This window comes from Schistocerca serialis, chromosome 12 (assembly GCF_023864345.2).
Source record: "Schistocerca serialis cubense isolate TAMUIC-IGC-003099 chromosome 12, iqSchSeri2.2, whole genome shotgun sequence".
Lineage (NCBI taxonomy): Eukaryota > Metazoa > Arthropoda > Insecta > Orthoptera > Acrididae > Schistocerca > Schistocerca serialis.
In genome coordinates, this window is record NC_064649.1 from 85,949,136 (window position 1) to 85,972,223 (window position 23,088).

The 23,088-nt window shown below is 43.9% G+C and overlaps 1 protein-coding gene and 1 non-coding gene across 3 annotated transcripts in view; both read left to right on the plus strand.

Annotated features, from left to right (window-relative positions):
• Window positions 1-23,088, plus strand: part of LOC126428102 (disintegrin and metalloproteinase domain-containing protein 10) — a 561,823-nt gene that overhangs the window by 15,549 nt on the left and 523,186 nt on the right. The gene's annotated exons all lie outside the window — the stretch shown is intronic.
• Trnap-cgg (transfer RNA proline (anticodon CGG)) lies at window positions 18,030-18,104 on the plus strand. The gene has a single exon. It is a non-coding gene; the product is annotated as a tRNA-Pro (tRNA).

Below are 23,088 nucleotides of genomic sequence, written 5' to 3' on the forward strand. Positions count from 1 at the left end.
CGCCGAAGTGGCGTCAAATCGAAAAACTTGCACCCGGCGAACGGTCTACCCGACGGGAGGCCCTAGTCACACGACGTTTACAGTTTACTTATATGTATCCATTCGTATACAACTGGAAACTGTTTTGAACGCCGTGTTAGGCGCGATTATGTGTCGCTGTTTACCAATTTTTGCCCACTCCGTGTGGATTGTACTGCTTGAGCAAATATCAAGAGACTTGTACAGGACAGAGAGGTGTAAAATGCTGCGTCAAAACATTTTGCTGGCTGATAACCGCAACAACAAGAACAACGACGCTGTTATGAAAAATCCTCAGCTGTCTAATAAATTTGCAAATATGGTGTTTGGCAGTAACATTTTTCAGGTCTGCTGGAAGTCTACTGAAAATCGACCTGGAGAATGGCACACGCGTTTTATACTGTAGAGGGAACCACACCGTGGTTCAGGTCGAAAAAAACCTACATTCGGGTTTTATTTAAGTACTCTGAAAAGGATTTTGCTGAAAAAAATTTTTTTTCGAATATTTAAGGAGCATTTTCCTACCACTTGTGTTTATGTGTCTCGCCCACTTTTCTGTCACGCGCTTTTCTGCATATATTTTAGATCTTTATATCCCCTACATTGCACGTTAGGATTTTTTTTTTACTCCCGAGTGTGTTGGCTATCTTTGGAATGCAACGGTCGGTATTCTTTGTTTCTGCTATTTGTAAACAACGCGCTTTCAAACACTTGGTTAGTTTTGTTTAAGTGTGATTGTGAGTAGTTGTTATAGAAAACTTGCAGGAATGCTATGGGCAGACGATTAGGAGAAATAAAGAAAATCCGGAGGCAATGAAGAGAGATGTTTGGGCCATATTCTTCCATAAGTCCTCTACTGATGATAAGCCATGTCATGTATTGTGTCCATCAGGAGAAAATTCGTGGTGCAAATACAATAGGGCTCAGGCAACTGGAGAATTTTATTCTCACCAGCATTCTCTTCCTGCTGCTGTTATTACAGCAATTAAACCTATTTTCAGAGGCTTGGCTCATCCTGACCTTCTAAGGAAATGTCTGCATGGGCAGACACAGACTCCAAATGAATGTTTTAACAGCATAATTTGGAACTGGCTTCCTAAAACTGTGTTTGTAGGCATGCATACAGTGAAACTAGGAGTTCATGATGCTGTTATTACATTCAATTGTGGTAGTATTGGAAAGTGTTGGGTACTGAAAAAGCTGGGAATTAATCCTGGTGAAAATATGATCACTGGGCTGCAACATTGCAATAGAATGAGGATAGCCGATGCTGACAGGTCTGCATCTAATATGGCCAAGGAAGCAAGACAAACATCCAGGAAGGTGAAAAATAAGCTGGAAGACCTGCTAGAGGCCAAAGAAGGGCCATCATATCCAGCAGGACAGTTTTAATTAACTGTAAGTAACAAATTTCAAAAGTTTTTTCCTCAAAGTCGGTTTCCAAGAAACTAAAATTTTCAGTACATATGCCCCATTATATCAGAAACTATCATAGATAAATGAATGAAATTGTCAGAGGCTCTGCATAACATAAAAAGCCACCTCTGGTACTACATTCATTAATATTCCCCCATTAGGAAGTTCACAAAAAATATTTTCTGCAGAAGAGACTTAATATTTTTTGTTAATAAATTTAAAAAAGTATTTCTTATAAACTATAAAATGGATAAACTAGATTTTAGTACAGTTAACTCTGTTAGCATCATGTAACATACAGTAAAAATAGTAAGATCTTGCATCAAATAGTTTTTTTCAGAAATGGCTCAAATACTTGCCTAAATTAACATGGGTTAGATAGGCATGGCGTGGTCCCCTTAAGAAAATATTATTCAAGTGCTGATTGTCTTTCTATTTAGTGAATGAATGCTACAGACCCTTTTAGTTAATTCGTACCATTAACCACAAATCACATGGTGGAATATGTGTTTGCCATGAAGCTCTTTTCTCTCCAGCTCGATTTAGTATCACTTCAGTCGTTATCCTGTGTAATTTTCACCATTATTTTGTTGCACCACATTTCAGAAGCTTCTGTTGTATTCATGTCTGTACCATTAATCGTCCCCATTTTACTTCCATATAAGATTACGCTCCAGAATCTAGAAAAAAATAAGTGCTTTCGAAAGAGACTTCGTGACATTTATAAGAGGTTGTTAATTTCTCTTTGTGAGAAAATCGCTTGTTATTGCCAGTTTCTTAAGTACTGAGATCGTCCTTTATTTCGCTGTCCGAGCTGCAAAAGTCGTCTGTTGCTTTTAGTGTCTCATTTTCTGATGTAATTCCCTCGCCATCGCCCTATTTAGTTCGACTACTTTCCATTAATTTTGTTCTTCTTTTGTTGGTATTAATCTCATAGACACGGAGCGAAAGGTTATTGCCTCGGACCGAAAGGTTATTTAAAACTTGTGCAGAAACCAGAAGCCACTTACAATAGTCGAAGGACTTGCAAGTAGAGCAGTGGATGAAAACAGAGTGAGACAGGGTTGTTGCCCATCTTCGATGTTACTCATTGTGTACATTGAGCAAGCATTAAAGGAAACTGAATGAAAGTTTGAAGAAGGGATTAAAGTTTGAGGAGAAGAAATAAAAACCTTGAGGTTTACTGGTGACATCATAATTCTGTCGGAGACAGCAAAGGACCTCGAACAGAAATTAAACGGAATCGACAGGGTCTTCAAAGGAGGATATAAGACTAACATCAGGGAAACCAAACCTAGGGCAATATAACTGAATGAAATCAGGCAATGCTTAGGGAACTATTAGATGATATATTTAGATTAAAGTTCAGTCTTGATCACGTTATGTCTGTTTTAATGAGTAACCGGTTTCGGTTTTTTCTATAAAACCATCATCAGACCCATTGGCTCCCTTGGGTTGGTAGGTGGAGCTCTCCTTGCTGCTCCACCTACCAACCCAAGGGAGCCAATGGGTCTGATGATGGTTTTATAGAAAAAACCGAAACCGGTTACTCATTAAAACAGACATAACGTAATCAAGACTGAACTTTAATCTAAATATAACAATTAATTGATCACTGTATTCCAAAAATGTTTACCAGAACTAGTAGATGAGTTTTGGTACTTGGACAGCAAAACAACTGATGACGGGAAATATAGAGAGGATACAAAATGTAGACTGGCAATGGTAGGAATAGCGTTTCTGAAGAAGAGAAATATGTTAGTGCCGAATGTAAATTTGAATGTTTGGAAGTCTTTCCTGAAAGCATTTGTGTGGAGTGGCAGAAATGAAAAGTGGACGGTAAACTGTCCAAACAGGAAGATGCTACAAAAGAATGGTGAAAATTAGTGGGGTAGATCGTGTTAGGGATACGGAGGTACTGAATAGAGTTGGGGAGAGAAGAAATTTGGGGCACAATCCGACTGGAAGAATTGATCGGTTGGTGCGATACATTCTGAGACATTAGGGGATGACCAGAATGAGATTTTCACTCTGCAGCGGAGTGTGCGCTGATATGAAACTTCCTGGCAGATTAAAACTGTGTGCCCGACCGAGACTCGAACTCGGGACCTTTGCCTTTCGCGGGCAAGTGCTCTACCTGCAAGGTTCGCAGGAGAGCTTCTGTTAAGTTTGGAAGGTAGGAGACGAGGTACTGGCAGAAGTAAAGCTGTGAGTACGGGCGTGAGTCGTGCTTCGGTAGCTCAGATGGTAGAGCACTTGCCCGCGAAAGGCAAAGGTCCCGAGTTCGAGTCTCGGTCGGGCACACAGTTTTAATCTGCCGGGAAGTTTCATTAGGGGATGACCAGTTTAGCACTGGAGTGAAGTGTGGGAGGAAACCAGGAGATGAATGCAGTAAGCAGATTCAGGCTGATGTAGGTTGCAGTAGTTATTCGGAGATGAAGAGGTTTGCACAGGATACAGTAACATGGAGAGCAGCGTTGGACCTGTTCTTGCAGGATGTTTTTCCGGCCGCAGCGATGTCGGAGATTTGATGTTTTACCAGATTCCTGATATTCACGGTACACTCGTGAAAAGGTAGTACGGGAAAATCCCCACTTCATCGCTGCCTCGGAGATGCCGTGTCCCATGGCTCGTACGCCGACTATAATAGCACGTTCAAACTCACTTAACTCTTGATAACCTGCCATTGTAGCAGCAGTAACCGATATAACAACTGCGCCCGACACTTCTTGTCTTACATAGGCGTTGCCGACCGCAGCGCGGTATTCTGCCTGTTTACATATCTCTGCATTTGAATACCCACACCTGTACCATTTTGTTCGGCACTTCAGTGTAGTTATTTTATTTGCCAGTTCTCGAGTACACTGATGTGTATCATTGTGGATTAATGTTCGCTTCGATATGAACGTAAGGTTAAAATTATCAGAACATCCCGTAGCGAAATAGACTGGTGCATGGTTGCAGGAAGGCAATGAGGGGTGGTGGCAGAGTGGTAGGGGAGAATTACACAGTCGCGCTGCATTCAAGGAGCCGGGTTAACCGCTCCCCTATCCATTCCACGCCCTACAACGGCAGCGACTTCGGCTGCGCGCGAGGCGCAGTTTAATCCCGCGCTTACGCCACTGCGAGAACACACAGTTACACCGTTAATGCATCTTAGGGCTCCATTTAACGTCAAGTCGGCGCATTGTGAGCCCGTGATGGAGCGAGTCTGCCTCCACAGAGACGAAAGGCCGCCATTTAAAACTCGCGCTGAGGAAACGCACAGGGTCACCTAGAAAACATGGCCTTTCCACTCCTCTGCAACAGCACACCGGAGAAACGACAGTTTGAAAACATTCCGCACCTCCCGAGAACAACTGAATTCTTGTTCCTCTTTACTACCTACTACGGAATAGCTACACTACTGGCCATTAAAATTGCTACACCAAGAAGAAATGCAGATTATAAACGGGTATTCATTGGACAAATACATTATACTAGAACTGAGATGTTATTACATTTTCACGCAATTTGGGTGCACAGATCCTGAGAAATCAGTACCCAGAACAACCACCTCTGGCCGTAATAACGGCGTTGATACGCCTGGGCATTGAGTCAAACAGAGCTTGGATGTCGTGTACAGGTACAGCTGTCCATGCAGCTTCAACACGATACCACAGTTCATCAAGAGTAGTGACTGGCGTATTGTGACGAGCCAGTTGCTCGGCCACCATTGACCAGACGTTTTCAATTGGTGAGAGATCTGGAGAACGTTCTGGCCAGGGCAGCAGTCGAACATTTTCTGCATCCAGAATGGCCCGTAGAGGACCTGCAACATGCGGTCGTGCATTATCCTGCTGAAATGTAGGGTTTCGCAGGGATCGAATGAAGGGTAGAGCCACGGGTCATAACACATCTGAAATGTAACGTCCACTGTTCATAGTGCCGTCAGTGCGAACAAGAGGTGACCGAGACGTGTAACCAATGGCACCCCATACCATCACGTCGGGTGATACGCCAGTATGGCGATGACGAATACACGCTTCCAATGTGCGTTCACCGCGATGTCGCCAAAGACGAATGCGACCATCATGATGCTGTAAACAGAACCTGGATTAATCCGAAAAAATGACATTTTGCCATTCGTGCACCCAGCTTCGTCGTTGAGTACACCACCGCAGGCGCTCCTGTCTGTGATGCATCGTCAAGGGTAACCGCAGCCTTGGTCTCCGAGCTGATGGACGCATGGACGCTGCTGCAAACGTCGTCGAACTGTTCGTGCAGATGGTTGTCGTCCTGCAAACGTCTTCATCTGTTGAATCAAGGATCGAGACGTGGCTGCACGATCCGTTACAGCCTTGCGGGTGAGATGCCTGTCATCTCGACTGCTAGAGATACGAGGCCGTTGGGATCCAGCACGGCGTTCCGTATTACCCTCCTGAACCCACCGATTCCATATTCTGGTAACAGTCATTGGATCTCGACCAATGCGAGCAGCAATGTCGCGATACGATAAACCACAATCGCGAGAGGCTGCAATCCGACCTTTATCAAAGTCGTAAACGTCATGGTACGCATTTCTCCTCCTCACACTAGGCATCACAACAAAGTTTCATCAGGCAACGCCGGTCAACTGCTGTTTATGTGTGAGAAATCGGTTGGAAACTTTCCTCATGTCAGTACGTTGTAGGTGTCGCCACCGGCGCCAACCTTGTGTGAATGCTCTGAAAAACGGATCATTTGCATATCACAGCATCTTCTTCCTGTCGGTTAAATTTCGCGTCTGTAGCACGTCATCTTCGTGGTGTAGCAATTTTAATGGCCAGTAGTGTATAAAAATCGACAAATTTCGTGTGAGGTGGTTTGATATTTTCTTTATCTGTTGACTTTCAGAAGGTGTTCGGTATACACTGCGACGAAAGTCGTGGGATAGTAGTATGCATATACACAGATGGTCGTAGGATCGCGTACACAGGGCACATTAGGGCAGCGCAATGCCGGAGTTGTGATTTGTACTAGGGTGATTCAAATGAAAAGATTTCCGACGTTGTTATGGCCGTAGACTTCGAACGCAGAGTGATAGTTTTAGCTAGGCGCATGGGACATTCCATTCCGGAAATCGTAGTGGAATTCAGTATTCTGAGGTCCGCAGTGGCAAGAGAGTGCTAAGAATACCGAATTTCAGGTTTTAGCTCTCACCACAGACAAAGCAGTTGCCAACGACCTTCACTTAACAACGAAAAGCTGCGTCGTCAGCGTAGAGTTGTCGCTGGTAACAGACAACCTCAGAAATCAATGTGGGACGTACGGTGAACGTGTCATTTAGAACAGGATGGTGAAATCTGGCGTTAATGGGCTGTGACGGCAGACAACCGAATCGAGTTCCTTTGCTGACAGCACGACATCGCCAGCACTACCTCTCCCGGGGCCCTATGCTATATCGTTCATACCGATCGGTGCAGTAGGTAAACCGGCGGTTGTCACTGTAACTCCGGTTTTGGTTATCTGAAACATGAAATTAACAAAATACCCTCATCCTAGCAGACGTAATTTCAGTTCATCGTAGGGATTTGCAAAGGTATTTTTTTTTTGAGAAATAAATGACCTTTCTTTGGACCCCCTATTGTGGCCGAAAAATACCAAATATCAGCATAAAAAATCGGCTACGATGAACTGAAGGTAATTCAGTTTGCTTCAAGGGAGACCAAAAATCATTAAAATCGGATGAAAATTGTATCGTGGGCGACGACAACCATGCCGAAAAACACTGTTCTTGAGAAAAACGCGTTTATAGTTTGGCAACTATTTATCGTATAAAAAAAGGGACAATGCTTGAAATGTGCGGGAATTTATCGATGTCTGGTCTATAATAACTATCGACCCAGTTGGTGGATGGCCGCGTTCCGCTACTTTATGACGTGATAAGCCCTCATTTTCGTCATCAAAGTTCATTTCGTCGCTGAGTGCTTCCCCGCTAGCGTCGGTATCTTCACAGAATCGGTGCATTACATCGCCGATTTTGATTTGAAGGGCATTTGCCACCTGCATTGATACAGTATGGCCTACATTGAATAGACATACGGCCAAATTTGAACCAATGTTGACAATTTCGCTTCGTATGGATGTTATTTCTGGAGCGTGTCTCAACATGAGACTGTTGAAACTTTCGTTCGCGTTTTGAGTAAAACCACCCAAACAACGCTCCAGCAAAACAGACTTGAAACTTCCTGGCTGATTAAAACTGTGTGCCGGACAGAGACTCGAACTTCGGACCTTTGCCTTTCGCGGGCAAGTGCTCTACCATTGAGCTACCCAAGCACGACTCGCGCCCCGTCCTCACAGCTTTACTTCTGCCAGTATCTCGTCTCCTACATTCCAAACTTTACAGAAGCTCTCCTGCGAAATTTGCAGAACTAGCACTCCTGAAAGAAAGGATATTGCGGAGATATGGCTTAGCCACAGCGTGGGAAATGTTTCCCGAATGAGATTTTCACTCTGCAGGAGTGCTAGTTCTGGAAGTCGGAAACTTTGCCTTTCGCGGGCAAGTGCTCTACCAACTGAGCTACCCAAGCACGACTCACGCCCCGTCCTCGCAGCTTGATAGAGCACTTGCCCGCGAAAGGCAAAGGTCCCGAGTTCGAGTCTCGGTCCGGCACACAGTTTTAATCTGCCAGGAAGTTTCGTATCAGCGCACACTCCGCTGCAGAGTAAAAATCTCATTCTGAAAACAGATTTACTCAAATCGGTACAAATAGGTCTGAGGCGAAACCGGTTCTCAAACGCCGAGGCGTGACGTGCCTGCTCGCCTTCAAACGCTCACAGAATCGCTACTTTTGGAGTTCGCGCATAATATTTTGGGCAATAATTCGACAATGTATATGCATTCGAATTCCGAAATAAAAAAATTTCGAGGGATTCCGACCGTCACCGTCGTTCCCCCCTAAAATGGAGCTGGTTTTTTTATTGTTTTTACGTGCGATTTCGATTCCTTTAAAGAATTTGGGGAGGGCTAGAGGTGTTACTGGTATGTAGCTGTGGTGTAAACCCGCAGCCTGTGATGAAATCCATGGCGACACTGAAATGGTCTGAAACGAAACGTTTCTGTCCTGAGGACGAGGGCCAGCCGCTGTTGCGTCAGCAGTGGGACGCGTCATGCTTCCGTGTTCCGACTTCTTTGTCTTACCGCGCCCTTGTCTGTTTTACTGTTCTCCATTCTCCACCGCCCCCCCCCCCCCCCACCTTCTCACGCTTTCTACTATTGTTTGCTAGCGATGGCCGGTTTCATTAGCCAATTCTTTTTTTATGAAACGATCCTGCCATAGATCGACCTCCTTTTTGACTGAAACTTGACGCAGATGAAGAGTCGGTTTAAGCTCCAAGCGACAAGAGCACCCGCTTGGGCCCCCCCTCGGGCGTTCAAGGCGCAAAATGTACCAGGTGTACCGGTATGAAATGAGTGTTTATTGTGAAAAAGAAACACTAATTTTGAATTCAAAAGTTAAAACATTTTATTCAAAGTACTGACCATTGCTTTCTATACATTTTTACCACCTTTCTGGCAATTTGTGGACACTACGCCAATAGAAATGTTCGTCTTTTGAAGCAAACCAATCAGACACCCAATTTTCGACTCCTTCGTAGGAATCGGAGTGTTCCTCAGCCAATGCGTGTCCCTTTGATGAAAACAAATGGTAGAGGGAAGCGACCAAGTTTGGTGAATACGGCGGATGGGGTAGCAGTTCCCAGCAAGTGTTTTGATTGCATCCTGAACCAGGTTTGCTTTGTGTGCAGGTGCATTGTCGTGTAAAACAATTACTTTGCCATGTCTTCTGGTCCATTCTGGTCTTTTTTCGATCAATGCATAGTTCAAATTGATCATTTGTTGTCTGTAGTGATTAGTATTCACAGTTTCACCGGGTTTTAGAAGGTCATGATACACCACACCTCTCTGATCCCTCCAAACACAGAGCATTGTCTTCTTGCCGAATCGATCTGGTTTTGTAGTCGATGTTGATCGGTGTTCCGCATTTACCCATGATTTTTCCCGTTTAGAATTCTTAAAATAAATCCATTTTTCAACGCCAATAACAGTTCGATGCAAAATTGATTTTCTTTCATGTCTTTGAAGCAAAATTTGACAAATGGTTTTTCAGTTTTCCATCTGTCTTTCATTCAATTCATGTGGCACCCTTTTTTCACACTTTTGGATCTTTCCCATAGCTTTCAAACGGTCAGAAATTGTTTGTTGTGCAACGTTTAGCATTGCTGCCATTTGCTTGTTTCAAAGTATCATCTTCATCCAGTATTGCTTGCAATTCTGCGTCTTCGAACTTTTTTTTTGTGGTCTTCCACGTTCTTCATTTCTTAAATCAAAATAATTATTTCTGAACTGTTGAAACCATCTTTTGCTTCTGATAGACCACGATCACCATATGCCTCGAGAAGCATTCGATGCGAATCTGCAGCACTGTTTTTCAAATGAAAACAAAAAATTAATGCTTTCCGCAAATCAATCGTTTCTGGTACAAAATTCGACACTGTTAACACGATGATAACAGATAATGTTGCAACTCTTCAGGCTTTCCCGGCGATCTAATGACATATTGGGTTGTCGGGTGTTCTGCCGGATATCAGCGTCGAACCCCCCCAGCAGCGGGTTTGGTGGGCGCGGACCGCAGAGGGAACACCTAGAACCGCAGCGGACGGAAAACGGAGCAGCAACGCTTCAGCAGGTCGCAGGGAATGGGCGCGGACCACAGAGGAAGCGCCTGCAGCCGTGGGTGGAGGGGGAAGGCCATAATCATAAATACTGGACCAGGTCCACTCGAAGAGCAGTCTCAGGTCGCACCTGATGAAGGTTACGAGCTACCTGACCGAAATATCGTGCAAGTTCGACGCTGATATCCGGCAGAACATCCGACAACCCAAAATGTCACAGATGATGTTGTTTGTTCCATGACTTGATGTATACTAAGTATCTTTGACAGATGTCATACCAACCAAACAAAAAAAAAGGCTCGTTCACAATAAATGTTCCCTATCGACACATTTGCATCTTAACGCTCATTTCATTCCGGTACACCTGGTACGTATGTCCAGGGTGGACAGCAAATCTGAGACGAGTGAAAATATACGAGAACATGAGCGGAAACGTCGCAGAAAGCGCGTGATTGCAAAGAAGCCGTGTGCCAGGTGTTTGCGAATGTGTCATTACAAGCTGCCACTCACTTCACTGAGAACTATCGCCCTTGTTAGCACGACGTTCGTTTAATAAGTAATCTCCCACACATTTTTTCTCAAAACAGATTTATTATTAAGGGGGGGGGGGATGTAACGGAATATGTAAACATTTATTTAGAAAATCATTAAAGCCATATTTATTAATTGTACAAATCTAAAATTTTGCACGTGCAAAGAAAAAGGCTTAATGTTTTGAACATGGCTGTGCTCAGCAACCGTAATTAATTACAACGTTACAAACTTCCTGCTAACCGGTTGCAAACAGAATTTAAAATTCTTTAACTAGTTTTCAACGCCAACTAGAGGAGCCTTCTTCAGAAGAAACTGTTACCTTACCTAACTATATCACAGGAAGGTACATTAATATGAGGTAGGCATAGAAAAAATACTTAATTTTTACAAGTTAAATTGCATAAAAATACTTATGTGGTTAGAAGGAAAATATGAGCGACTTCGCTCTAGTCAAGACGTTAAAACCACAACTAAAACATTTCCCACCTGGATTCATAATAGATATAGTCAAAATTTTTAAACTGCAGGGCTATTACAAATGATTGAAGCGATTTCGTAAATTTACTGTAGCTCCATTCGTTGACATATGGTCACGACACACTACAGATACGTAGAAAAACTCATAAAGTTTTGTTCGGCTGAAGCCGCACTTCAGGTTTCTGCCGCCAGAGCGCTCGAGAGCGCAGTGAGACAAAATGGCGACAGGAGCCGAGAAAGCGTATGTCGTGCTTGAAATGCACTCACATCAGTCAGTCATAACAGTGCAACGACACTTCAGGACGAAGTTCAACAAAGATCCACCAACTGCTAACTCCATTCGGCGATGTTATGCGCAGTTTAAAGCTTCTGGATGCCTCTGTAAGGGGAAATCAACGGGTCGGCCTGCAGTGAGCGAAGAAACGGTTGAACGCGTGCGGGCAAGTTTCACGCGTAGCCCGCGGAAGTCGACGAATAAAGCAAGCAGGGAGCTAAACGTACCACAGCCGACGGTTTGGAAAATCTTACGGAAAATGCTAAAGCAGAAGCCTTACCGTTTACAATTGCTACAAGCCCTGACACCCGATGACAAAGTCAAACGCTTTGAATTTTCGGCGCGGTTGCAACAGCTCATGGAAGAGGATGCGTTCAGTGCGAAACTTGTTTTCAGTGATGAAGCAACATTTTTTCTTTATGGTGAAGTGAACAGACACAATGTGCGAGTCTGGGCGGTAGAGAATCCTCACGTATTTGTGCAGCAAATTCGCAATTCACCAAAAGTTAACGTGTTTTGTGCAATCTCACGGTTTAAAGTTTACGGCCCCTTTTTCTTCTGCGAAAAAAACGTTACAGGACACGTGTATCTGGACATGCTGGAAAATTGGCTCATGCCACAACTGGAGACCGACAGCGCCGACTTCATCTTTCAACAGGATGGTGCTCCACCGCACTTCCATCATGATGTTCGGCATTTCTTAAACAGGAGATTGGAAAACCGATGGATCGGTCGTGGTGGAGATCCTGACCAGCAATTCATGTCATGGCCTCCACGCTCTCCCAACTTAACCCCATGCGATTTCTTTCTGTGGGGTTATGTGAAAGATTCAGTGTTTAAACCTCCTCTACCAAGAAACATGCCACAACTGCGAGCTCGCATCAACGATGCTTTCGAACTCATTGATGGCGACATGCTGCGCCGAGTGTGGGAGGAACTTGATTATCGGCTTGATGTCTGCCGAATCACTAAAGGGGCACATATCGAGCATTTGTGAATGCCTAAAAAAACTTTTTGAGTTTTTGTATGTGTGTGCAAAGCATTGTGAAAATATCTCAAATAATAAAGTTATTGTAGAGCTGTGAAATCGCTTCAATCATTTGTAATAACCCTGTACTTAATTTTTACAAGTTAAATTGTATAAAAATACTTACGTGGTTAGAAGGAAAATATGAGCGACATCGCTCTAGTCAAGACGTTAAAACCATAACTAAAACATTTCCCACCTGGATTCATAACAGATATAGTCAAAATTTTAAAACTATGTGTAAACATGCATCCAAGGGTACTACAGTGGTGTAGCAACTGTGTGAGCAGGCCGTGCCAAATAACGACGTGATCATGATACACATCGCGCCAATTAATAGCAGAACTTATAAAAGCTTAACAACATCTACACGACATTAATATAATAGTAATTACCAGAGTAATAAGATGTGAATTATACAAGCAAGGGAGAGGAAAACAGTATTTAAGGACTTACAGGAAAACGTATAAGCAACTTCAGCTGTCAAATATCTTTTAGTAGCGGCTTTAAGCCAGTGGAAAAAATTTATATTAAGCGACTGCAGTTGTGGGGAAGACGAAACAAAGACTGCGCTTTGTTGGCAGAACACTTACAAGGGGAGGCCACGACGTTTGGAACGCGGATTTACTGCAAACTTCGTACAGTCGTAGTACTCCATGAGGACAACAAAATGTGTAAGCAGTAGCGCGTACTTCTCAAGCGTTACTGAGAAAAATCGCAAGGTAATTTCGGTCGGCAAATATATACCTGTGCGTGGCCATTTTTACCATGAAGAGGCGGCAGCCGTGTGGTTAGCGTTCAAGCCTCCGTGACCGCTGGATCGATGGATCGAGTCCCGTTCGTCAGTTTTTTTTCTTGTCTAACACAGTCATTTTCTTTACTATTTATATTGCCGGCCGGTGTGGCCGTGCGGTTAAAGGCGCTTCAGTCTGGAACCGCGTGACCGCTACGGTCGCAGGTTCGAATCCTGCCTCGCGCATGGATGTGTGTGATGTCCTTAGGTTAGTTAGGTTTAAGTAGTTCTAAGTTCTAGGAGACTGATGACCTCAAATGTTAAGTCCCATAGTGCTCAGAGCCATTTTAACTATTTATATTACAGTTGATATAATGGAAAAAATACATGTAATCGGATGAAGTTTTATTAAATTTACTGTGTTATTTGGCAGTCTTCAAATTCTTACTATCACAAATAATATAATATTCATAACTATCGACTAGTAAACGATCAAACGCATAAAGTGATACTGAATATGTATACTTGTCCGTGTGTCCAAAACTGTTCGTATTTAATCGAAAGAGAACGAGAAATTGCTTCTCGTGAAGACGCTATTAAAATACTCTCGACACTGCATGACAAATTATCAGCGCCGATATTTAAGGAAATGCTGCGTAATGCATGGTTTGCTTCCAAATTATCGTCTGAAAGAGAGGTTTTTGAAAATGTTAACGAGGTTTGTTTTTCCACGCAAAACCTCAAAAGGCCTTGCGTATGCGGAAACATAGCATTTGTTCAGCTGGTGCCGTTTAACTTTATATTCTCCATGTTTTTACGAAAAATACCATCCTGAAACTTGTACTCGTTATGTCGAAAGCGACGATTAATTTTACATCTTTTGAAAGCCGTCTGAGCCGGTCAAAACTTGGAGGTAACAAGTAGTTTCGGGTTCCTTTCAGGTATACGGAGTAGTTTCGGGTTCCTTTCAGGTATACGGGATTTCTCAAATCACGGACAAGCATACATTTTCAGTATGACTTTACGCGTGTAGTCGTTTACTAGTCGATAGTTATGAAAAAATGGCTCTGATCACTATGGGACTTAACATCGGAGGTCATCAGTCCCCTAGAACTGAGAACTACTTAAACCCACCTAACCTAAGGACATCACACACATCCATGTCCGAGGCAGGATTCGAACCTGCGACCGTAGCAGTCGCGCGGTTCCGGACTACAGCGCCTAGAACCGCATGGCCACCGCGGCCGGCGATAGTTATGAATATTATACTATTTGTGATAATAAAAATTTGTAGACTGCCAAATAACATTGTAAATTTACTAAAAGTTCATCCGATTACACATATTTTTCCCATTATATCAACTGTAATGTAAATAGTAAAGAAAATGACTGTGTTAGAAATGGAAAAAAAACTGACGAACGGGACTCGATCCAGCGACCCAGCGATTACGGGGCTTGAACGCTACCCACTCGGCTGCCGCAGCTTCTTAGTAAAAGTGGCCTCACACAGGTATGTATATTTAACGACCGAAATTATCTTGCGATTTCCTCAGTAACGGTTGAGAAGTACGCGCTACTGCTTACACATTTTGTTGTCCTCATGGAGTACTACGAGTGTATGTAAGAAGATGCGACAAACCCACTAAAGAGACAGCGTGCATTACATTTGTCCGTCCTCTGCTGGAATATTGCTGCGCGGTGTGAGATTCTTACTAGGTAGAATTGATGGAGTACATCGAGAAAGTGCAAAGAAGGGCAGCTCGTTTCGTGTTATCGCGCAATAGGGGTGAGAGTGTCACTGATATGATACGCGAGATGGGATGGCAGTCACTGAAACAAAGGCGGCGAGATCTATTTACGAAATCTCAATCACCAACTTTCTCTTCCGAATGCGAAAGTATTTTGTTGACACCCACGTACGTTGGGAGAAATGATCATCTTAATAAAGTAAGAGAAATCAGAGCTCGAACGGAAAAATTTAATGTTCCTTTTTCCGATGGCCATTCGGGAGTGGAATGATAGAGGAGTAGTAGTAGTAGTAGTAGTAGTAGTAGTAGTAGTGTGATGAAGCCTCTGCCAGGCACTTAAGTGTGAATTACAAAGTAACCATGTAGATGTAGAGCAGCGACATGCCATTCGGCAGCTTGCCTTTGTCATCCTCTTCTCAAACTTGGCCAATGCTATGTCCGTGACAAACTGTCAACCGTGAGGTAGATACCGCTCGAAAGCGCGTGGAATATCGCCAGACCTGCGCCGTTTCCGGAACTGTGGAGTTTAATCTTGGAAAACCAGCAACTCCTGCGGGCCTTGAAAGCTTGTGAAATTGAAGAGTGACGCGGCGTCGCCGCCCTTGCAGCTTTCCGCGGCGTTTTAATGCGATCCAGCTCTACGGCTGGGCGCGCGCGTCGTATCGCTCGTCATGGACGACGTTTCGGAAATTAAAGTTCATTCCGTCTCCACGGAGAAACATGCGCAGCTCGCCGTTCTGCATGGAGCTCATGGTGCAGCTGCCTTGTACGAACGTTGCAACCAGCTAATTTGTATGACTTGGCCGATTTCAACAGTGAGTCAAAGATATTGTAGTCATAGGACACAACGTCTTTCTGTTTTGTGAAGTGCACTACTTTACATCTATGGACATTTAAACGAAGTTGCCCATCTGTGCACCGCTTTGAAATCTTATAAAGATCCGACTGAATGTTTATGCACCTTCTTTCAGTTAGTACTTTTTCATTGGTAACTGCATCATCTGCAAAAAGCCTGATTTTACTATTAATATTGGTTCAAATGGCTCAGAGCACTATGCGATTTAACTTCTGAGGTCATCAGTCGCCTAGAACTTAGAACTACTTAAACCTAACTAACCTAAAGACATCACACATATCCATGCCCGAGGCAGGATTCGAACCTGCGACCGTAGCGGTCACTCGATTCCAGACTGTAGCGCCTAGAACCGCACGGCCACTCCGGCCGGCTTACTATTAATATTGTCTGCAAGGTCATTAAATTACAACATGAACAGCAAAGGTCCCCAACACACTTTCCTGGGTCACACCTTGAGGTACTTACAAGGGAACCTCCCCATCAGATTTAGTTATAAGTTGGCACAGTGGATAGACCTTGAAAAACTGAACACAGGTCAATCCATTTGACATTATTTGGGTTTTGTCTGTACTGTGTTTCTTAATTCCCCGTCTGAAGAAAGCTGAACGTCATCGGATAACGTTAGGAATGCGTCTCCGTTTCCTCCAGTCTGCTGGATAAACGACGTGTAGGCTGGAAAGTTGAGTGTGCGAGATTACGAGAAAGTATGGGGTAGCGGAAGCGCGTGCCAGCTAAGCAGGCTGGCCTGCAGGTTTCGTCACGTTATCGGCGTGTGGGCGCTGCGGTATCGCGCTAAGCCAGCGCCCGATGTGGATTCCTTCTCGCTTCTCCTGCGGAGTATCCGACAGTAAGCGTGACCACTTGTGCCTAGATTGCTGGGAAGCGAAACCTACTGCATGACGCATACTTTGCTCCTCACCGTCGTCTGCGATCTGTTGGAAGTACACTGACGGATGTGGAAAGACGTACAGCGCGAATCACAAGTCCGTTATTTTATCGAACTTTGTGGAGATGGACGGTTCATGAGGCAAGTTTGCTGTCTCCCCCAGTACTGTATAACGCATTTTGAAGCATATTATTGCGAAATGTTTGAGACGAAAAAGAGAAGTGGGGATTGGTGGTAGGAGGGTAGAATGCATTCGATTTGCCGGTGATACGGTGTTACTAGGAGAGAGCGAAAAAACTATAGTTGGAATATTAAAAGAATAAAATAAGATCTGTGAGGAATTCGGAATGAGAATTAATGAGAGAAAGTGTATAATTTAATTAAGATCTGAAGGGAATCCGGAGTCAAATTTAATTTTAAAAAAATCTATGTTGATAAGTGCAAGAACAGTAAGAACAACTTTAAATTTTTATGCCGGCCGCGGTGGCCGTGCGGTTCTGGCGCTGCAGTCCGGAACCGCGGGACTGCTACGGTCGCAGGTTCGAATCCTGCCTCGGGCATGGGTGTGTGTGATGTCCTTAGGTTAGTTATGTTTAACTAGTTCTAAGTTCTAGGGGACTTATGACCTAAGATGTTGAGTCCCATAGTGCTCAGAACCATTTTTTGTAAATTTTTATATATTTATTTATTTCAATAACAGTACAGAGTATCCCTCCGGCTTGGAATGTAAGGTGGGTCGGATGCTTCTGGATCTAACAGCAAAGACTTCACATTGTTACAGTCTTATTGGTATACAGTTGTTAATGCTATTTTAAATAATATAAAGAACAGAATATATAAAGATTTCGCTGAGGTTGCAGCGAATTGAATGAGAATGAGATATTCACTCTGCAGCGGAATGTGTGCTGATATGAAACTTCCTGGCAGATTAAAACTGTGTGCCGTACCGACACTCGAATTCGGGACCTTTGTCTTTCGCGGGCAAGTGCTCTACCATTTTTTTTTTTTATTAATCTCATTTTGTTCTATATTGTTCGTTGACTTTGTTCGTGGCGGGCATCCGATGACACTCGTTCAGCATGTTCTTTGATCCGTTCACTCAGTTTTTTTTTTTTTTATTACAAAGGGTAGCTAAACCCTCTGACCGAACACGCTGAGCTACCGTGCCGGCATCTGCAGCGCAGAGTGAAAATCTCATTCTGGAAACATCCCCCAGGCTGTGGCTAATCCATGTCTCTGCAATATCCTTTCTTTCAGGAGTGCTAGTTCTGCTAGGTTCGTAGGAGAGTTTCTGTAAAGTTTGGGAGGTAGGAGACGAGGTACTGGCAGAAGTAAAGCTGTGAGGACGGGGCGTGAGTCGTGCTTGGGTAGCTCAGTTGGTAGAGCACTTGTCCACGGAAGGCAAAGGTCCCGAGTTCGAGTCTCGGTCCGGCAACACAGTTTTAATCTTCCAGGAAGTTTCATATCAGCGAATTGAATGCTTAACAATTGTTAAAATGGTTCCATATAATTTGTTACTACCTTGTTGATGAGAATATAACTTATACAATGCAAATGTCAAAGAAAAATTTAAAAAAAGAAAATGGAACACAATGAGCGTGGTTAAGAATAATTTGTAATATATAGAGGGAAGTAATATGCTGTAAAGTGTAAAGAGGACAGGAAGATAAAGAAGATATTATTGCTTTCAGAAATCAGGGAAACATAATTGCGAAAGACATGAGATGCAATAAGGAGGCCGGCCGCTGTGGCCGAGCGGTTCTAGGCGCTTCACTCCGGAACCGCGCTGCTGCTACGGTCGCAGGTTCGAACCCTGCCTCGGGCATGGATGTGTGTGATGTCCTTAGGTTTAAGTAGTTCTAAGTTCTAGGGGACTGATGACCTCAGATGTGAAGTCCCATAGTGGTCAGAGCCATTTGAACCATTTGAAGGTGTTAAATTAGACAAAATTTGGATATGAACATTGCAACGCAAGAATGACGACAGATTACTTTCAATCGAGAATGTTGGCAATACCAGCGTAGCCGACGTCACGTGATAGACTGCGGTGCCCTTTACACTGCCCATATAATCGACGCCCTCGAGTTCTGGTTGCAGTTCGCTATTTTACCTCTGAAGATGTCTCCCGCAGTCTAAGGGGAAACGTTAGGTTGGTTGGTTGGTTTGAGGGATACAGGGACAAACTATAGGGTCATCAGTCCCTAGAAACGCTAGGAGAAAGTTTTATACATCGAACACGGCCTAATAGCCCGGAAGTTCTAAGTGACGCCGCGCGGGATTAGCCGAGCGGTCTGAGGCGCTGCAGTCGTGGACTGTGCGGCTGGTCCCGGCGGTGGTTCGAGTCCTCCTTTGGGCGTGTGTGTGTGTGTTTGCACTTAGGATGATTTGGGTTAAGTAGTGTGTAAGCTTAGGGACTGTCCCATAAGATTTCACACACATTTGAACGTTTTTTTAAAGTGATATTAAGGTCAAATACTTGCGATGTTATTTGTAACGCAATCAGACTTTTGAAGCAGTTTTTATAAGTAGGGGTTCGATTCTGGTGTTGGCGGTGAGGGCAAATTATACTCGTGCAGCGAGGAGGTGCAGGAGAAGGGGAAGGCAGCAATAACAAACGCTGAACCTCCCGCCGCCCACAAAAAAAAGAACCAAATCCTGGATGCGCGCAATGCGTTCACATGGATTTGCGAGCCCGCCTGTATCGCGACGATGACATAATGACAGCGAACGGAGTTGTGCGGCGGGGAGGGATTTCAATGTTTCATTGATATCGACGAGGCTGCTCTCGTATTCCGCAGAACTTCAGCAGTATTTACGAGGAAACTTTGGCAGTGAAATGTCGAGCTCATCGCTGCGACAGTAATTCGCCTCCCGTGCGTGCCTACAACTGCCGTTAAGGGCACGACGGCTCGCGATCCGAACGTAAACAAAGCGTGACGCATAAAACCCACAGACATTCCCTCCCGTCATGGGTTTAGTTATGGCGTCCATGCCTCGTTACGGGGACGAGTGTATGCCCACCGGTATTTATCTAAACGACATGGCCACAACTTTTCAGGAACTCTCTGTAAAACAATACTATCAAGCATACGATCCATCTACATCTACGCGATTACTCTGCTATTCACAATAAAGTGCCTGGCAGAGGGTTCAATGAACCACCTTCGAGGTGTCTCTCTACCGTTCCACTCTCGAACGGCACGCGGGAAAAACGAGCACTTAAATTTTTCTGTGCGAGCCCTGATTTCTCTTATTTTATCGTGATGATCATTTCTCCCTATGTAGGTGAGTGCCAACAGAACGTTTCCGCAATCGGAGGAGAAAACTGGTGATTGAAATTTCATGAGAAGATCTCGTTGCAACGTAAAACGCCTTTGTTTTAATGATTGCCACTCCAATTCACGTATCATGTCTGTGACACTGTCTCCCCTATTTCACGAATACAAAACGAGCTGCCCTTCTTTGTACTTTTTCGATGTCATCCGTCAGTCCCACCTGATGCGGATCCCACACCGCACAGCAATACTCCAGAATAGAAGGTACAACAGGTCTACTAAAGAGACTGCTTACACCACGCTTGTCCTCCCTAAGTGTTCTGCCAATGATTCGCAGTCTCAGGTTTGCTCTACCCACAACACTATCTATGTGATCGTTCCAGTTTAGGTTATTTGTAATTGTAATCCCTAAGTATTTAGTTGAATTTACAGCCTTCAGATTTGTGTAACTCATCGCGTAATCGGAATTTGGCTGATTTCTTTTAGTACTCATGTGAATAACGTCACACTTTTCCTTACTCAGGGTCAATTGCCTTTTCGCACCATACAGATATCTCATCTAAATCATTTTGCAAGTCGTTTTGATCTTCTGATGACTTTACAAGATGGTAAATGACAGCGTCATCTGCAAACAATTTAAGACGGCTGCTCAGATTGTCTCCTATCTCGTTAATATAGATCAGGAACAATAGAGGGCCTATAACACCTCCTTGGGGAACGCCGGATATTACTTCTGTTTTACTCGATGACGTCTATTACTACGAACTGTGACCTTTCTTACAGGAAATCACGAATCCAGTGGCACAACTGAGGCGATACTCCGTAGGCACGCAGTTTGAATAGAAGACGCTTGTGAGGAACGGTGTCGAAAGCCTTCTGGAAATTAGTAGGGACATCACGGTGCTTTAATGTGCGTGGTCCTATTGGAGCGCGGTATGCCCTCCCTCACCTTCCTGCCTGTTTTGAGCTGAATTACCCGGGGCCGGTCGAAGGGCGTAGTTAATACAAGAGTTTTCGAAATGTAAACTTGTTGATCTATTCCTTATCTAAATGCGCCCGAATTACGCCCGTGGGCTACCTTAACGGGTACGCCTACATCTACAAGGCTACTCTGCGAATCACACTTGTGCCTGGCAGAGGGTTCATCGAACCACCTTCACTTCTCTGTAATTCCACTTTTGAAGAGCGAGCGAAAAAGACGAACACCTATATCTTCCGTGCGAGCTCTGATTTATCGTGATGATTGTTTCCCCCGATGTAGGTCTGCGTCAATAAAATATTTTGACGTTTGGAGGAAAAAGTTGGTAATTGAAATTTCGTGAGAAGATTCCGCCGCAACGAAAAACGCCTTTGTTTTAACGTGACGTCCACCCTAAGTCCTGTATCATGTCAGTGACACTCTCTCCTGTTTCTCGATAGTACAAAACGTGCAGCTCTTGTTTGAACTTCCTCGATGCACCCCGTTAATCCTATCTGGTAAGGATCCCACACCGCGCAGCAGTACTCCAAAGGACGACGAGCAAGCGTAGAGCAGCCAGTCTCTTTAGTAGATCTGTTGTATCTTCTAAGTGTTGTGCTGATAAGACGCAGTCATTGGTTCGCCTTCCCCCACGGCATTTTCTGTGTGTTCCTTCCAATTTATGTTGTTCTTAATTGTATTTCCTAGGTATTCAGTTGAAGTTGCGGTCTTTAGATTTGATTGATTTATCTCTTAACCGAAGTTTAACGGATTCCTTTTATTACTCATCTGGGTGACTTCACACTATTCGTTATTGAGGGTCCGTTGCCAATTTTTGCACCATACAGATATTTTTTCTAAGTCCAATTGCAATTTGTTTTGATCTTGTGATGACTTTACTAGGCGATAAATGACATCGTCAGTTGCATACAACCTAAGACGGCTGCTCAGATTGTTTCACAAATCGTTTATATAGATAAGGAACAGCAAAGGACCTATAACGCTACATCTACATTTATACTCCGCAAGCCACCCAACGGTGTGTGGCGGAGGGCACTTTACCTCCCTTTTCTGTTCCAGTCCCGTATGGTTCGCGGGAAGAACGACTGTCTGAAAGCCTCCGTGCGCGCTCGAATCTCCCTAATTTTACATTCGTGATCTCCTCGGGAGGTATAAGTAGGGGGAAGCAATATATTCGATACCTCATCCAGAAACGCACCCTCTCGAAACCTGGCGAGCAAGCTACACCGCGATGCAGAGCGCCTCTCTTGCAGAGTCTGCCACTTGAGTTTATTAAACATCTCCGTAACGCTATCACGGTTACCAAATAACCCTGTGACGAAACGCGCCGCTCTTCTTTGGATCTTCTCTATCTGCTCCGTCAAACCGATCTGGTACGGATCCCACACTGATGAGCAATACTCAAGTATAGGTCGAACGAGTGTTTTGTAAGCCACCTCCTTTTTTGATGGAAACCACCTCCTTTGTTGATGGGGAACGCCAGAAATCATTTCATACTAATTGACGCAAAGTCATCGAGTAAAACAGAAGTGTAACCTCTGTGAGAGGAAATGACGAATCCAATCACCCATCTAAGACGATATTCTGTAATCACGTCATTTCACTACAATCCTCTTATGTGGTACACTGTCACAAGCCTTCCAGAAAACTAGAAATACGGAATCAATTTGAAATCTCTTGTCAAGAGCACTGAAGGCTTCGTGTTTGTAAAGAGCTAGTTGTGTTTCACAATAACGATGTTTTCTGTTTTTGTGCTCATTGTCTATCAATAGATCGCTCTCTTCGAGATAATTCATTATGTTCGAACACAATATACGCTTCAAAACCCTGGTTCTTATCGACTTTAATGATTGACATTGACATTTTAGCGAACGTGAGGAAAGTGTTATATTCACGAACTTGTTTTGATAGTAGGCATTATCAAAAATGACCTTATCTCTAGTAGGTACCCAGTAGTAAGCTGAGACGCACCTTTCTTTTAAGTTTTTGCTATCTACTTTTGGATGATTCTCCAGTTTTGCTTTTTGAGACATATTCCGATAAGCCGTAACATTGTGACCACCTGTTTACTCGTAACAGTGTGTCGGCACACCTATATAGTCTGCGTGCCATGGTTCGACAAGTCTATTCTAGGTTTCTCTTCCATTTTACTCGATGACTTTCCG